This window comes from Numida meleagris, chromosome 2 (assembly GCF_002078875.1).
Source record: "Numida meleagris isolate 19003 breed g44 Domestic line chromosome 2, NumMel1.0, whole genome shotgun sequence".
Classification (NCBI taxonomy): Eukaryota; Metazoa; Chordata; class Aves; order Galliformes; family Numididae; genus Numida; species Numida meleagris.
The window spans coordinates 141,207,373-141,225,952 of record NC_034410.1 but is presented as its reverse complement, the minus strand read 5'-3'; the positions used below and the strand labels follow the sequence as shown (position 1 = coordinate 141,225,952).

Genomic DNA, 18,580 nt, shown 5'->3' with positions numbered 1-18,580 from the left:
GCAAAGGTCTTTCTATGCTACTTCCACCCAGAAAGTCTCATGAATCCCCAAGCAAGCCTATTCTCATGAGCATCCTACCTTTCTCCAATGAGCTTCTGAGGTATGAAGAGCTGAGCCAAAGTCTCTTTTGGACAACTGGATTATCGCAAACTCTCTGTCCCTTATTTTCCCCCTCCCCTTAGAATTCACCGTACTGCAGCTAAAACTCCTTCTGCATTACTGTTCAGAAAGTATACCTACTTACAGAGAGTACCCAACCCTTTTCATCATATCCAGATCCCTAATTCTGATCTTAAGGCCTTGTGTTGGTCCTTCACACCCATACTTACACTCTTACCTTTGTCCTTTCCGCCCATTCTGCCTGCACAGATTCAGTCTTTGGGTCCAGTCCAAGAAGCCATTTTTTCTTGGTTTATGTTTGGGTAGGAAATCACTACACATTGGCATACCATATATTCATATTCCAGTATCCTAAAGCCATGAGGCGGTGTGTGCTTTTGAAAGGGCCTTGTCACTCCAGCAAAATATCCTGCTAGATCTCTAAGAAAGAAGAGAGCAAAGCTTAAAAGTAATAAGGAATAACGAGGAAAGAGGCAATGGGAAATGCAAGCTGTGTGGTTGGAGCAACCCATGATATGTTTCTGTTATTAGGAAGCAACCATAGTGATAGTAGCATTATCAGTACTAGTACAGTAGTAGTTTGCAATACAATAGTTGCAAAGGTACTGTAATGTTAATAACTTTTTAAGAAGAAAAGTGATACTTGCACCATGGAGGGAAAGGATCCTGTGGCCACCAGCATCTGGTAAAGTGTCTCTCCTGTGGGCTATAGCCCCTTCATTGTTGCTGCCAGACAATGGGAAAATGCTCTGCTCTGGTAGGAATTTTATGTAGATGTTATTCCACAAAAGTCTTGTGGCAGCTGCCAGGATGAGAAAGAACTGAGGAGAGGGAATAAGAGTCACAGATGAGATATGGCAGCACTTTCACCTCTAGGGAGGATGAAGGACTGTTTCCTGCACTCATGATTCTGAACCATCCGCCCAGATCAGCTGTGAGCACAACAAAGGAGAAAGATGGTTTGATTCCACCTGAGACTTTATCCTGGGCTACAGATTTGAGGAATGTAAGGTAGAGAAGAGTGAAACTTTATCCCTGGGGAAAGGTGGGTGGGAAACTTGGTCTGGAGCTCTCAGCTGCTGTTCTTGATCACAGCAAAATTCACAGTCAGTGAGAGCAGACTGGCCAACACCACACAAAGCACTACTTACTTCTTGGGCTGCATTGCTCTATGCAGAATGAAGAGCCCAAATATCAAATGATATTTGCATATGACAGACATTAGAAAGGGGCTCCTAGGGCAGCGTGGTTCCTAAATGAGCAGCTGTCCCTAAGATTTTCTGACTCTTGGCTACACCATACTCAGAAAGCCGTGGATCAAGTAAAGAAGCTGAAGCTCTTTGAAGTGATTTGGCTACTGCAGATCACCCTACAGGGTGCAGCAATGAGTCAAACTCAGGTCAGATGGTCACAGCAGGCAACTGGGAATCAAGAGCTCTTGCATTAGCACATTATCCTCAAATGCTGGCATAAAGCAATTGACATCTTTGTACTTCACTCAACATGAGCATCGTTAGCATTACTTGAATTAATAGGAAGCACAATACCTGAGAAATGCTTTAAAACTGTGGAATCGTTAAATATGATAACACAATAGAAGAAGATCTGCAGTCTGCTTTTACTGATAGATATGAAAATCTGGGCTCCTGCCGTTTCACATTTTCAGGGTAATTGCTAAAAGAGAAAATGATCTATGTGTCAAGTCAACTCATTAAACAAATTGAGACTTTGAACTACTTGATTTGGGTGAAAATTTAATAATGGAGAGAAGGGGTGAATTGACACTGAACACATTTCCTATTTTCTGCCTTAGGGCCATTTTAGATACCACAGTAACACAATATTCTTACTGTTATTTTATAATTTAACTGAAAATCAGCATTACTTTGTGTACTTCTTTTCCTCAGAGAACAGAGGAAGTGCTTATTCATGCATCTGTAGTTAGGATGCAATAAAAAAGTAAACAGAGACTGTAAGGCTCTGAAATACGGGCAGTAGGAGGACAGGGAGTGTGATGCAAACATGCTGATACTGTCTCCTCGGAGACTGGTACCCATTTGTTTTCCAGGAGTTTATTGTAAGCAGGCAGAAGAGCAAAGAACCAATAGCTGCTTGCCTCCCTCCCATCTTGCTGCTAGTGTTGTTCATCCTCCAGTGCTGTGTAAAGTGGTCCTGGCTCCATAAATGCACCCTGAAAAGCTTTTCTCCACCCTCTCAAGCTGCAGCTACTATCACCAGATCTCCCAAGAATTCATTTTGGTATCTGAATGCGATCAATCCTACTCATTACAATTAGGCAGAAGGAAAATAAATCTTGTGTCTTGTCATTGCAGGTTTTTCTGTTGTGTTGAAGAGTGCTTAGAAGTTTTCTCAAAGACCCTGCAGTGCTCCACTTGTTTCATTTTGACATTGGAAACTTTTTACTTTTGTGTAACTATGGAGTGTTTGTACAAGACACACTTCTGTGCCAAGCAGAATCTGTGCTGTATTTACCGAGCATAAGCCAATACAGCGGGTACTCACTGTAATGAACAGTGTTTGGAGTGAAAAGTCTAATGAGTATAGATGCTATCAAAGCTGTTCTCCTGCTCAGAAGTGAATGTTAATGCCAATTACTCATGTTTCTTGATTAAATTCTCTCCGAACATTAAGTACTGCAGAAAAAATCCTCTGTCTCAAAATACGCATGTTGCAGTTGAGTCAGAAGCTCGTACCAAGAACCCAGGGGCAAAGTGTGCTCAGTGCTTTGATCTATCGACTAATATTGCTATTAAAGTACCCTGGATGGGACTGATAATAGATTACTGTGCTGAGTATTCCACTAGATCATGATCAGGTCCATAGACATCAGACTGCAATGTACTTCCAGGGTAAGGGAAGCACTTGCATAAGTAAATGACTGAATGAAGATATTTTACATGGGGAAATAGGATGTTCTGCTACAGATGGGTCAGTTCTCCAGATTTACAGCTGGGCATTGTATAAACAATGAAAGCCAGCCAGTGATCTCTCATAGCTGGGGTGCTCTTTGGTTTGGGGGAATCCAAGTCAGCCATTCTGTTTGAGAAACTGCTGGGAGTTGTGTCTGCAGAATTTTTTTTCTATCAATATTTTAAAAGGGACAGGCACCCCATGACATACCTTCACAGCTGAGCTCTGGAGTTAGGGAAACTGCACCAAACAGAATGAAAAAAACAACAAAATGTTTCTCTTTTAAGGTGGAAAGGATTATTATGAAAGTTACAGCAGTGCATACTTTTTATATTCACCAAATCAGAGTTCAAGAGCAGAAGAGACACTTAAGCTGTCCATCTGTAACCACTTCCTCTGTCTTGGGCCATTGCATGTCACAGAGCTATCACTGTTTTCAGACAGGTTTCCTAGAGCTGTGACATAGTGATTACTAAAACAGCCACGGCATCTTGAGCTACACATCAGATGTAATATTGGAAACAGAGTAGAAGCAAAATTTAGAGTTGAAACAAAACTGGAAGTGGCTCATGGAAGAGCTGCTCTTTGTCTTCATCTCTGGATTCAGACTAGGTTGATGTCTTCTGCCTGAAGTATTGAGGACCTGCTGAGGACACTGGTGAACAAGACCTTCAGCCAGCACCTGATCAGAGCACTGCTCAGCACAGTGTTCACAAATTAGATGCATTATATAAGAGGTGAGGGAAGAGGAGTGGTAGGAATGGTGAAATGTCTCATCCAGGAATGGGCAGGAAGCCATTAGCAGAGCTGGAAAAGGCCACAGATGTCCCAGCTCCAAAGACTGTGCTTTAAATATTTAACCACCCGATGTTTATATCCCATTTTTTACTGATAGATCACAGCACCTGGCGTAAATAATGTTTTACACTTTGCAAATATCACTTCATCAATCTTCATGGCGTGTGCCTGCGGTGAGTGTGTGACTGGCACCATCCCCCCTTTGCCACTTTGGGATGCTCACACAGCACGGTGGGCAGAGACAAAACTGCCAGAGGATGCTCCTGCAGCACTGGGGTAGGGAAGAGCCCAAAGGCCAACCACGACCCATGAATACAGAAGGCAGCAGAATGTGAGCTCGAGCTGAATGCAATTGCTGCCAGCAGCAGTTTGATACTCACACAAATTTAAGTTAGCTGAGAAAAAGAAAGAGAATGGAAGTAATGAGGGACATATGAATCACATCTACAAGTCTTTGTGTAATTTAGCTTTGAAATTTAAGATTTAAACTAATGTATTCCTTGGCCAAAAGTTATTCTAGCTTCTCCGGGCAGGTAGCAAGAGAAAGAAATGCGATCTTTTTGATTAAGCCAGAACATTTACTGCCACTGGGAAGTGCTGCACATAATGTACCATGGGGACATGCTGCTTTCTGCAGTTTCTGCTACAACTGCAATATCTTACAGTAAACTTTAAAAAGTACGGTATATAGGAAGTCTCAAATCATCCTCGTTAACTGCATTTATACAACAGTGCACTGATCTAGTAAGGTGGCAGAGATGTTGCCAGTAGAGTAAATTAAATTCTGATTTTGCTTCCCAACACTCAGTATAAATCTAGGCAACTTGTCCCATTTCTGTACCATTATTCCAGAATTAAACCGTTCAATAAGGCTATTAAATTTATGTCTTGCTTGAGCATTGAGTATTTCTACTGGTACCAACAGGGTTGCTCTCATGAGCTTTAAATTTTTTGATGTCTTAGAAAATTTAAATGTATGCCAGGGACCAAAAACTACCCTACAAGACTGAAAACAACACAGTCGCGGATAGCTGGAAGCTGATAGAAAACTATTAATGGAAATGAAAAGGTACAATATCTACAAGACTGAAAAAAAGAATTTATATCTTCGGAGGACATTGGAGAGCTGAAGGCTGTGGACACACACTCTCATTTGAAATATGCCAGTATTTAGCCTTCCTTCAGGATCCCGCTGTGCTGATGCTGCACAAAGGGAAGTTGAATGTCAGCATCCCCAAAAACTTACACCTGAGATTTCCACACAAGGTTTCCATTCCATCCTGGAGACATTCAAGATCAGGCTGGACAGGGCTCTGAGCAACCTGATCTGGTTGTAGGTGTCCCTGTTTATTGCAGGGGAGTTGGACTAGGTGACCTTTAAGGGTCTCTTCCAGCTCAAGTGATTCCATGATTCTATGATTTATCTGTAGCTAATTAAGCACCCTACAAAATCCAGCATTATCTGCAATATATTGTTCAGGAAAGTAAGTTACAAAAGAAAGAAATAACTTACCTAAGACCTCATCATGTATTCAAACATCAGCAAATGAGTCTACCCTACTGCTACATAAAGGGAAAAAATTTAAGTATGTTTGGAAGTAGGCTTTGTGGTTTTGTTTTCATCCAGTCTCATGCATGAAATGGAAATTTCCTGTTCCCATCAACCTGAAATGCCTCTGAGGAGGTCACGACTGCGCAGCTAGAAGAGAGTAAACTGCCTCAGCCTTATTTTCTAATGAGGGATAAACTCAGCCTAACCTTTCAAGTTTGCTTTAGGATCGTCTTTATGGTCCTGGTAACTCTCAGCTCAGCCAGTGCAGGATGCTTAAGTGATATTGCAGTATGAATAATAAATCTCAACTTCGGACTAAGGGGGAACCACTTGACTACTGAAGAAGGATGCTGTAAAAAGCTACTTTAAAGATCTGTGCATGTGTGCATGTCTGGTTGTCCAAAGGGGAGGTGGATGCCTGCACCTGGCTTTCTGTCTGCAGGTCTTTGCTTACCTGCTCCCTCATCACATGTGGCACTGCATACCCAATACAGGTGTTGATTTCCTCCCTCAATAACCAGCCCCCTAATTAAGTTGAACGCTGCTCAATTCAGCCAGCCTGTAAATGCCACATTCATTATTCAGACTTCTCCAGATCTGAGGGAACTGAAGGGAAACGAAAACAAAGCTCCTTGTGGGATTTAACACGCACTCTGCTGGTCTGCAGAGACCCAGCTTCAGGCACAGCACAGCTCCAACACATTGTTTGTTGTCCTGGGCAAACAGATTTGGGAAGACAACACAGGACAAGGGGCTCTTTCAGAGTGGTCAAAGCCAAGGGACATAGGAACAATGCTGGAACAGGAACAGAGGAAGAAATAACAGGCACAGCCCTTCCAGGGGTCTATTTCTGACTCCCATTCCTTCCCTAGAGCGCAGCAGATGCTGCCTACGAGCAGCTGCCAGCCCCAGCTGTTGGGCCATTGAGCTGCAGCCTTCCCATAGCACTCCCACACTGGTGCCCAGCTGCTCTATGACTTAGAGAACTGGAAAGAAACACAATACTTTCTCTCCCACCTGCTTGTGCATTAGTCACATGCCAGAGCGATGTCCAAGCCTTTGTGCTTGCTCTCTCCCACACCGTGGGGAAGGATGAGATCTGGATAAACCTCACAAGAAAATGGCAGCTTGGCAAGACTACACACGAAGAGCCCTGCCTTGTGATGGATCAGAGTGAGTATCTTCATAGGGCTCCGTAGAATAATAGAATAATGGAATCGTTTAAGTTGGAAGGTATCCTGAAAGGTCATTAGGCCAATTCGCCTGCAGTGAACAGGAAAACATAGAGGTAGATGAGGGTATTCAGAGCCCCGTCCAGCCTGACCTTGAATGTTATACTTTTCTCTCTCTTTAAAGGTTGTTAAAAAAAATGCCGGTAGTAGGGCAGTGCAAGAATAGGACATAAAAACAGCAAAATGTTATTACCACATAATGGAGCGAGGGAGATCAGGAGTGGAAAAGACCTATTAGGTCTACAGCTGCACATGTGGTTTTAGAGACAGGCTCATGCAAAAGCATTTAGAAATTTGGGTTGAATTCAGTGAGTCAGAACAGGCTGAAAGTTGAACTGGTTTCATACAATCATAGAATGGCTTAGGTTGGAAGGGAACATTAAAGCCCACTCAGTTCAAACCCCCTGCCATAGGCAGGGTTGCCATCCACCAGATCAGGCTGCCCAAGGCCCACTTCAACCTGGCCTTGAACATCTCCAGGGATGGAGCACCTACAGCTTCTCTGGGCAATCTGTTCCAGTGCCTCACCACCCTTGGAGTAAAGAATTGTTTCCTGACATCTAACCTAAATTTCCCGTCTTTTATTTTAAAGCCATTTCCCTCGTCTTATCACTATGGGAGCATTTACGCTCGCTCCCTTCCCTTGGCTGCCCTCCCTACAGCAGTCATGACATGGCTCAGTGTCTGTATTTCCTGCTCCCAGAAGACTCCTCATGACAAAATCCAGGCTCTTCTGGATCTCTGTCTTTCAGCTCTCAACAGCAGCCCTCACTGCAAGGAAGCCAAGAGGACAACCTGGTGACAAGGCCACTCACCAAAGTGGATTGATTTCCAACATCTCATTTCCAGCATCTTCATAACCCATGCTCTGGGCTCGCTTTAAATTTCTGTGATCAAGAAGAGATATGAAGGCAGATGTCTCAGATCACTCTGATCTTGATCTCCTTGCACCTACTTAATTCCATGAATCTAGGTTTCCTTTCAAAATAGATAAGTATGTAAGTATGTAAGTAAAAGTAAATAAGTAAATAAATACCTCCAAACAAAATTTTCATTTTCAAGTTGAACAAAACACCCATTTAAATCTCAGTGAAACATTATTGAACACATTGAAAAAAAGAAACATTTTACTTTAGACTGACAATAAATCATACTGCTCTAATTAGATCAGCGTAATGAGGTTTTTCTCCACAATATCTACACACCGTAACCAGACAGTAGCAATTTCTGGTTGTACAAACACGGTTTCTTCCATGGCTTTACAAATTTTTATCTGATTGTTTATTTTTTTCTCTCCACAGGCATCCATAAAGAGAGTTTTTTAGGAGTCCATGAGGATTATTCATGGAATGTATTTTTAATAAGTGTGACTATGTTCATAAATTGCACTTTCACTTGCACATGTGCACATAACTTATTATTACTTTATGAATCATACAATATCCTGAGTTGGAAGGGACCCATAAGGACCATCAAGTCCAACTCAAAAGAATTGCTAAATAGTTCTGGAGAAAATCCCAAATTCAAAGCTGTTTGGGAACTGCTTTTATTTTCTTAATTCGTCACAGAGGTATTTGACACTCTCTGTGATTGGTCTTCTGGAATATTTCTTTGTTTATATGAAGAAATAACATTTTTTTAAAAAAAATAAGTATCACCATTCAGCAAACTATTCATATGGGCTAAGTGGGAGTCCGGTTTTCATGAATACCCGGCAACAGTTTGTATATTTATAAACTTCATATTAAGATGCCAGAAATAATGGTAAGTAGAATTTCAGAGTTTGAAATTCAGAATTAGGCTTTTCCAATACCGTGATGTGATCCTCAACAGCCTGGCTTCCCTTGCTGACTGGTGATGCCAAACAGGAGATGTGGATACCAGCAGTGAGACTACCAGGCATATTATTTCCATTATTCACTCATGTAAAAACTTTTCCTTGTATCAAATTGGTCAAACTTAACATTATGACGATCAGCTTGATTTGTTTTGTGTTTTTCTGCTTGGCTTTGTTTGTTTAAAGAAAACCAACTGCAAAATGATGGTAAATCTAATAAAAACCCTAGATTTCAATGACCAAAAATGTTTCAGAGGATCTTAAGTATTGTAAGAATAGTTGTAGCTTGATACTGCACATATAACAAATCGCAAACAGATTGTAAACAGATAAGAAACATAAAGAAATAAGAGGAAATCGGACCATAATGAGTGTGCTTACATGGAGGTGAATAAACTGGTACAAGAGAGAGTACAGCTGTCAGCACAGATAAACTGGGAGAGATACCAAAATGGTACGGAAAGGGAAACCAATAAAAAGTGCAAAGAAACAGCATCCTTAAGGCTAGAAGTTAAGCTGTGAAAAATCACACTGAGTTCCCATTTCAGAAGTACTGACATTGCTCTATGTGTACTTTGCAAAAGTAGGAGAAACAGCCAGCCAGGTTTGTGAAGGTGCAGAAGACTACAAGAGAGGACTGAAAAGGTGAATGGTATGGTAATGGGAGTCCTTAAAGAACTGTTACATCAACATTAATTGTGTGCAATATCAATGACAAATACCTTTTCTTCATCCAAAAGCATAACCCCTCCCCCACAAATTTGTAGAAACTTCTTATTTAGCCTTTGTCCTCATGGTCCAGAACTGAGAATAATGGGTTTTCATAGTGAAACACCCTTATCCGCTTTAGTGGGTGAAGAACAAGACATCAGATGGGCAGCACTGGGGGAAGCTGTCTTCTCCATATATGCCCTCTCTTCCCTCTCAGTGTTACTGTTTGCAGAGAGGTCCTACTTCACAAACAGAGCAGGAAGAGAAAAACAGTGCAAGAAGGAGGCACACCGTGTGTTCTTCATTATAGGGCAGCACAAGATCCTTTTTGCCCCAGCTGCTAAAGGACTACTGCACACAAAAGGTGTGCAGTTAGGTGTGCATAGTTAGGTGGACTAACTATGCGATCAAGATCACCTGGACTTTCCTACTAATTATTCCTCTGCACTAACAACACAGGGAGAAAATGAGAGCATGCAAATATTCAGCTGCAAGGCCAAATGGATCGCACAATGGCAGCACCCAAAAGCGCTGGAGATGGAGGGTCCCTTGGGCCACCTCTGTGCCAAGGACACACACCACTGCTGCACAGAGCCCAAGGAGCCCAACTATCAATGAACCCCAGCTGAAACACACAGCCAAAGCCACGCTGCTGCCCAAGAACAACACGGCTCTGCCATCTGCAGCCCTGCTGGGGGCTCTGCAGTCTTCAGCACTGTGTCACATCAAGCAAATCAAATTGGTCCCGTGACAAAGATTTTTCAAAGATGCCTGAAGTGTGGCTTGCATAATTGTGGGAGGCGGGAATAATCACGCTTTTTAAGGGCTTGGAATGCACCTTCTGTGAGGCAGGTGCTGCTGTGAATAAATAACAGGCTCCATCAGAGCGCACAACTTGCAGGTTCCTCCTGCCCGCATGACACCTGAGCTAATGATGCTGAGCTGGAAGGCTGCGTATCCCATTACCCATCCCCGGAGCCAACTGCTCCCCATACCTGCAAAATCTGTGCAGAAAGTTCCCTTCCAATTTACGTTGCTGGCCAGGATAGGATGTCTCCTGCTTCTGCTGCCCTAAAGGAAACTCCACCTGATGGGAGCTGACTCTCTGAGTCACACAGGATTTTCAGCATGATGTTGAAGTTAAACTTTTCACAGTTTGAAAACAACTCCAGGTGAAGATGGCAGGAGCTGAAGGAGTTTGGCTGGAAATTACACACTGCCTCTTAATCCATCACTGCTGTGCGGCAGCTCTGCCTGTGCAGACTCCTGGCTTTTCTAAAGGAGGTTGGGATGGCTTCAGGCTTTTGGCTGTTTTATGCAAGCAGATTCTCATGTTCTGATATCGTCTCTGACATGACTTTTGATCCACTGGAGGTGATGCTGACACATTTTTTTTTTCACTGGGAATATTTTATTTGCGTTCAGCGCTGCTAGCGCATGTTGCAGTTGCGTGTGTTATTTACTGAGAAGGGCACTTCGGAATAGCCAGTTTATTCTTCAAAAAATAAACAAATAAAATAGAAATAAAGGAAAGATGATGTTTCAAGCTGGCAGACAGGCAAGTTTTGGAAAAAATTAAAAAAAAAAAACAAAAACTGGTGGAAAGTGCATTTGGCTCTCCCTGTCCGGGCAGATGCACAGAGAAGGAGGGTAACCAGCCAAGGAACACTATGTGCCTCAAGGAACCCCCTGCTGAAGGACATGCACATAAGTGAGAAAGTCAAACACCCCTATTCATGCTGCAAAGGAGGCTGCAATACCTTATTCAAGCATTTGAGCTGCAGAGGGAATTGTTCATAAAGGCAGAGGGAATTATTGAAGGGCACACTATTTAATGGGCCAGATTGATGTGCACGCTGATGAGATATATTTCAAACTGACTAAATGTCTGATTTGGGTGAAATAGTCTTCTTTTTCTTTTTTTTCTATTTTTTTTTTTCTCAAACAATGTTATCCATGATTTTTGTTGTTTGTAAGCTATGTCCTTTGCTGCGACACCAGTCAGAACTGACACTTGCCAAATAATAGGTTTATGTAAAAATAACAATCATGATAATGATAATAAATCACTATCTGTCCTAATGCCACGTGAAGGCCCATTCAGGCAAATCAATTTTGTGCTAGTGTAGTTCTCATCCCACCTAAACCAGACTACAGACTGATCATAGCCTGCCTGCGTGCAGAGGGCCTCAGTAGGGCACACTGCAAATTTTGCCAGTTACTTACCACCATAGCTGACCTCTGTGCTAACCAATGGAAACACATGAGACTGCACATCATCACTGTCTCTTCCTTTTCCTTGAATCACAGAATCATAGAATGACTTAGGTTGGAGGGGACTTTAAAAACTATCGAGCTCCAATCCCCCTACCATGGGCACTGTTGCCACTCAGCAGATCAGGTTGTCCCAGGCCCCATCCAACCTGGCCTTAAACACCTCCAGGGATGGGGCATCCACAGTTTCTCTGGGCAGCCTGTGCCAGGGCCTCACTACCCTCTGAATAAAGGCTTTTTTCTTAAAATATAACCTAAATTTCCCCTTTTATTTTAAAGCCATTCTACCTTGTCCTATCACTATCAAAACATGTAAATAGTTTCCTTTCTGCTTATAAGTTCCTTTCAAGTACTGGAAGGCCACAATGAGGTCTCCCTGCAGTCTTCTCCAAGTTAAACAAGCCCAGCTCCCTCAACGTTTCTTCACAGGAGAGACGTTCCAGCCCTCTGATCATCTTCGTAGTCCTCCTCTCCAACAGGAATTAATGACGCGGTCTTTTGTGTGTGTGTGTGTGTGGTGCTATGAAAGCACAGTTGCTGGGAGCTGGTAGGCTTAACAAAGTGTTAAGTTGGTCTGGATTTATAGTCACGCAACTCTTCCAGTTGATGATGTTATCCAAGTGCAAACCTCAGCAATGGGACTTCCACCAGAGGAAGGCTGGTGTGAATTTACTTTATGAATGAAAATGATCATTTCAGTGCAGATTAGTGGTAAGAGCTTATTACATGAAGGTGCTCAGAAAAGTTGATCTGAATTTTTAAGGGGATTAGTTAAACTGGATTAATTACAGCCCTTTATGGGAACTGTCAGAATTAAAGTGGCTTTGACTTGATTTGGTTTACCTCTCTTTCATGGCTAAGTCATATTAAGGCCACTTTAATTGTGAAATGGGAGGTTTAATGCAATTTAACTAATTCACTTTAAACTCCTGCCCTCAGTTAATTTAAATCAACTTTCTTGATTGTCCCTGTATAGACAAACCCAAGCAAAAAGCCAGGATCACATTAATAGAAACACCTAAGCGTAACTTTGAAAGAATTCCAAATATTTAAGAACACTTCCACAACACTGCTATCATTGTCACCAATGGTCTTTAGGAATTGCAGGAAAAGATGCCAAGGTCCAAAGAAGCACAATGAGGAACAGATGCTGACCTGTAGCTGCCTATCAGGGACAGGATGGTCAGTCCTGCACTAAAACTGTACCCTGACCTAAAATAAAGGATAACAAAGATATATTCTCAGACAGAGTGGTAATGCATTGGAACAGCCTGCCCAGGGAGGTGGTAGAGTCACCATCCCTGGAGGTGTTCAGGAACTGTGGAGGTGTGGCACTGGGGCACATGAGTTGGTGGGCAGGGTGGTGGTGGCTTGATGGTTGGACTAGATGATCTTGGAGGTCCTTTCCAGACTTAATGATTCTATGATTCTATAAAAAGTTCAGAAAATTCCTCTCAGCCCTGAGAAAAGAGGGCTTGGGTCATGGGCTGAGAGGGAAGAAGAGAGCTGCTTGAATATAAGAAGGAAGATTTTATTTAAAGCTCTTCTGATAAATTGTATCTTCTCTCCCTCATGCCATCCCAGAAGGCTTACCTACAAATTTAAGATTTTAAGAATTTAATGTAAATTTTTGAAAAGTTGGCAACTCTACCTGCAGAACAGGGGTTGGAACCAGAGGGTCTTTGAAATTCCTTCCAATCCAAGCAGTCTGATGATTCTACGACTATCTCTGCAGGTGCAAGTTGTTTTCATAAGACACTTCATTGCTTAATAAAAATCCATACCCTTTTTGCATTGTCTTTTTAAAACTAGAAATTATTGTTAATGCAACAGTGGTGCAGACGGTAACATTACGGTGAGCAGAGCTCACAAAGACAAGGTTACTGCCTGCACCAAATGAATGGCTGAACCTCAGTGTAGATTAGAATCGGTGTTACCACATTAAATGAGAGGGAGTGTGAGACAGGCTTCTTGTACTGCTGAGATCCATTTTAGGATTGAATCTTACTCCAAACAGCAGCATAAGTGAGGGCAGAAGTGGTAATTAGCAGGCCCATGTCTATTTGGAGATGGCTGCGTGCATGACTGAGCGCGAATGGCCTGTTGATGAGTGGGTGGAACTCCAAAGGGCTGCAGGCAGAGCGAGGCAGCAGTGATTAGCTGCCACCAGGGTAAGTTACTGTCTCCTGTGATGCTAAAGATATACTATACTTAATAGTTCATTGGCTAAATGCATTTAGATGGTTGATACTGCCTGGCCGGAAACATTCGTTCACGTAATTAGTTTACCTTCCTAGTTTAAATCAAATGGAAAATCCCCCTGTAAGGCACTCTGGCTGTTGCACCAGTGTTAATCAGTGCAGTGCTCTTGACTTTGAAGAGCTGTCTGGTGCTCTCCAAGAAAAGAGCAAGGTCCTCTAATCCCCTGCCTTATCACAGAGCCTTATCACAGCCCTCCTAGAAATGCTCTGGATTTTTTTCTGGATAGTTTGGCCCAGAGATTTGCAGCAGCTGCTGATGAAGTCAATGGAAAACAAGCCCTCATGTGACGGGTGTTTAACTCCAGGAGTGTGACAGGAGGGAAAGGGGATGACTCACCTCTTATCACAAATCCTGTGTCACAGATTTTCAGTTATACATTTTGTCCAGAAGAACCTCAGCGAATTCACCATTAGAAATGATCTTCAGGTGACTTCTCTGGGAATCATGAACATTTGACTTAACGAATTAATATTTTCTCTCCGTATTATAACAAGTCAGATACCTTTAAATATGGTGTGTATGAGGCAGAGAATAAAAAAAGGAGCATAAAGAAGAGTGTCTGATTTTAAAACACCTTTAAGTACTTCAAGTTTAAGCCAGACCCTAAAAAACAGTGGAGTAATGCTATTTAAATCAGCAATTGTATTGCTCCATGTCCTATCGCATTGGCCCTATTTTGCAGGCAATAACAATCAAAGACCGGAGGTAAGTTTAAAATCAGTACTGGCCCAAGAGTTTCAGCCTAAGTGATCCTTTCATCATCCTCCAGTGCTTTTGGTGGGGAAAGATGGATTTTTTATTCTAGGATGCTGAAGAATTCAAATTGAATTTCTCTCTCTTCAAAAAACTCTTGAAAGGTCAGGGCTGTGTAGGAGGAAATCCTTTGAGATCCTCAACATTGCACAACCACATCACAAAACTTGGCATAATTCATAGGTTGGCAAATTGGTACCCAGCAAGGACTAACTTTAGCTCATTTAAGTTACATGGCATCTGGGGGAGAGAAATCATGAGACCATGCCCCATCACACATACAGAAAGAATAAGAGCAATGAGAAGTGGTGACAAGGTCTTGCCATTTCCACATTATCTACTTCTTTGGAGAGCAGCCCTGCAGAAAGGGATCTGAAGGTTCTGGCTGACAGCAAGCTGGATCTGTGCGAGGGAAGAGATTGTCCCCTCTGATTGGTGCTGTGCGGCCTCACCTCGAGCAATCGGTGCAGTTCTGGGTGCAACAATATAAGAAGGACAAACTATGACGGAGTGTCCAAAGGAGAGCTACAAAGATGGCAAAGGGTCTGGAGAGCAAGATCTATGAGGAGTGGCTGAGGTTCCTGGGTTTGCTCAGCCCAAAGCAGAGGAGCTGAGGGGAGGCCTCATGGCAGCTGCAGCTCCTCACAGGGAGCGGAGGGTCAGCGCTGAGCTCTGCTCTCTGTGACAGCAACAGGGCCCGAGGGAACGGCATGGAGCTGTGTCAGGGGAGGGGCAGCTGGGGGGTAGGGAAAGGGTCTGCACCAGAGGGTGGTGGCCATGGAACAGGCTGCCCAGGGCAGCAGACACAGCCCCAAGCTGCTGGAGTTCAAGGAACATTTGGACAACACTCTCAGACATAGGGTTTGAATTTTGGGTGGTCCTATGTGAAGCCAAGGGTTGGACTCGGTGATCCTTGTGGTTCCCTTCCAACTCGGGATATTCTATGATGCTATGATTTTGTTGAGTTTTTGCACAGTTCAGGCTACAGCAGCAGGGCTGGATTCTGGAAAGGGCTGTCTGGATGCTCACGGCAATCCTTGTGCAGTATTACATCCCATAAAGAGCTCACTGAGTACAGGCAGTTCTCAAACCTCCACACTTCACTCACAGTCATCCACAGAAGACAAATTTTGCTGTAATCCATCACAGAAGGATACTGCAGTCTCAAGCCTCATCCATCTGTTTGTTCGTATTTGCTTCTTTGCTTTTGACCTATGAGGTGCTTTATGGAGTCCCACATCATTTTTCCATTTTTTCATATTTCCTGACTCATTTAGCAAACAAATACATCTTGTGTATTTGCACATCCTCCTGTGCAATGAAACATACCATCCAGTTCAGTGTGGTGCAAAGAGCAAACCTACTGCTTATGGAAACCCTGCAAGCTGACAGCAGGAAGCAGTTATCTCCTGGACACTTTGTTCCAGTTCAGTGCTTCCTCATGTAACAAAATAACTTTTGGTCTGAATTCACTCAGTAAGAACAAAACAGATGGACAGTTAGCTATCTTCAGGCAGACTTCCTGAGGAGTATAGGAGAAGATAGGGCGGGGAGCACTAGGGGCTTTCTGGCCAGGAAGATTATACAGCAGGTTGAGCACCATTCCAACAAGCACATTGCTCAGTGAGGTGGCTACTGTGACCAAACTTGGGCCAAAGCTGCTGAGTGCCAGGGCCCACCTGCACCCTACTGTGCCAAACTGCATTCTACCTGCATTTAACCACACTCATGCCAACCCAAAGGGCTGTCATAGAATCACAGAATCATCAAGGTTGGAAAAGACCTCTAAGATGATCCAGTCCAACCATCCACCCATCACCAATATTTCCCACTAAACTATGCCCATCAGTACAACATCTAAACGTTTCTTGAAACGTTTCTGTTCCTCAGGGTCTCACTGCTGTCTTGCTGTTTAACTGTGTTTTCTGTTAATACCGTGGAAAAGTAATATACAGAGATTTGTAAAACAGGAGTGTACCTCATGGATCAAATATTGGAGATCAAATGGCAAATCCAAAGCTGCCAGGGAATCCTCAAAAATGTCCACTGACTGTTTGTGTTAGCAAGGCAGCTATTTTATTCAGATGTCAGTCAATCAGCCATTTTTTTCCAACACTTTCAGTAGAGAATAACACTGTTTTGTTGTCCTACATGTAGCTGAAGGGGAATGCATTTGGGGAAACGCAGAGATAGGGCTTCTGTGATGCTCTTCTGTATTCCCTTCTCTTTCATGCTCTCTGTGTAGAGAGAAAGGCAAGGTAAGGAATTTGGCTTTATATAAGGAAAAGCAGATTTGGTATCAGGTAGCAACAGCTATGACCCAAAATGGGAATTTGAACTAGAATTACCAAAACTGGAAATGGAGACCTAGCAGGAGTTACTGAAGGTTGAGTCCTTGCAAACAAGAGATTAAGAGAGAAGTCTGTTTAGATGGCTCCTGCCAGGGGGAGCTCTTTTGCTAAGAATTTGAAGCTTAAGCAATTCTTCCCAAAAAAATAAAGTTTCCTTAAAAAGACAGCACAAACAAGAAGAACCAGCCAATGAGATCATAAATTAAAAAAAATTATTTTCCGATGTTTCAGAAAGAGAAGGTGGGTGGTGCTGAGTTCCCTTTGTCCATGGCTACAGGCAGATTCCAGCCAAATACAGACCATTATGGGCTACAGTGAGGCTCTGTGTGTTTCTTTGTCCTTAGGTAAGTGTCATTCTGTCATTGCAGAAGGTCAAGACAGTCTCAAACAGATTTCTGGAGGAGGGAGAGGACAGAGGTGTGCCATGCTTTGGTGATGTCATTCTCAAGGCCTGCAACAGTCAAAGAAGGAATAACGAAAGGAGAACCAACTAAAATCACTATGGGCAGACCCTCCTACCCTATCCAGCTCACAGCGACGCTTTCAAATGCCTGCTTACATAAAAGACAGGAGAAAAACGTCCTAGGGTAACATGGATAACATGCAATCAGTGGTATGGGAAGCCAAGAACATTCTGCAATTGTAAAATGGAAAGTAGCACAGAAAAAGGAGCTCAAGCATATTTAAATCCCAGTAAAACAAGCTCCCTTGGAAAAAGATAAATGAAGTGTAAACCTCACTACAAAAAAAAAAAAAAAAGATGGAGCAGGGATTCAGGTAAATTACATTTCCAGTAACACAGTGACAAGTCTCAATTAGATAGGTACATGAGGGAGGAAAAAAGTCCATTCTATAAACAAGACGATTCTACGTCATGAATAAGATTGTAATTTACAAGAGAGGAAAAAAAGGAAGAGCAGCCAATTTCCATTATTATGGGCAGACTCAGAACTATCCTTCCAGAGCTCACAACTCACAACTTTCTCACCTGGTTACTAGCATGACAGTAAAAAGTACTGCTACAGTACATTTTACATCCATCCTGGGAAACTCTTGTCAAAAATCCAGAGACAGCAGCCAACACCAGAAATTAAATCACTGTAATAAAGACATTGTATTGTTTGCAATAGAACGACAGGAATGTAATTAGTGAAAAAAAGCTCCATGAAAACAAAAGTATGGAGTTTTCAGACTACAGGTAAAACAAGATGGGATATGGGATGGTTTAACTTATCTTTCCAGTAGAGCAGTGCCTTGCCTCCAGTTCCTCCATAAATAATGCTAAAAAAAATGCATGAAAAAAACACATCCCAACAATGCAAAATGTGATGCTACAAGAAAAAAAAAGAAACCAAAAAAAGGAGCAGAGACAATCCATCATGATGGGTACAAGCATATATCCTTGCCTTCTCCACTTAGACGTTGCTCACCTGGTTGCCTGGATGACAGCTATGGCAGCAGAGCACTATTTCCACCCAACCTGAGAAAATCTTATAAAAACTCAAGAGAGAGTGGCCAACACCACGACTGTAATCACTGTAACATGGACAGTCCAGCACAATGAAAAGAACCACTACTCTCCACGCTACCCCCTACACTCAGACCCTGCTCACCCGCTCACTTGCACAACAGCCACGGCTGCTGCATCAGCTTTTAAACTCGTCCCGGGAAAAACGCTTCTCAAAACTCCAGGGATAGGTGCCAGCACCAGCCGTGGAATCACTCTAAGAAGGACGGCACTATGGTTACAGAAGCCCGT

The 18,580-nt window shown here is 42.8% G+C and overlaps 2 long non-coding RNA genes across 2 annotated transcripts; both read right to left on the bottom strand.

Moving 5' to 3' along the window:
- LOC110395048 lies at nt 314-15,079 on the bottom strand. Its single transcript, XR_002436121.1, has 3 exons — nt 10,177-15,079; nt 7,449-7,611; nt 314-540 (listed from the first exon to the last, which is right to left on the bottom strand). It is a non-coding gene; the product is annotated as an uncharacterized LOC110395048 (long non-coding RNA).
- LOC110395043 lies at nt 15,354-18,574 on the bottom strand. Its single transcript, XR_002436119.1, has 3 exons — nt 17,810-18,574; nt 16,819-17,272; nt 15,354-16,707 (listed from the first exon to the last, which is right to left on the bottom strand). It is a non-coding gene; the product is annotated as an uncharacterized LOC110395043 (long non-coding RNA).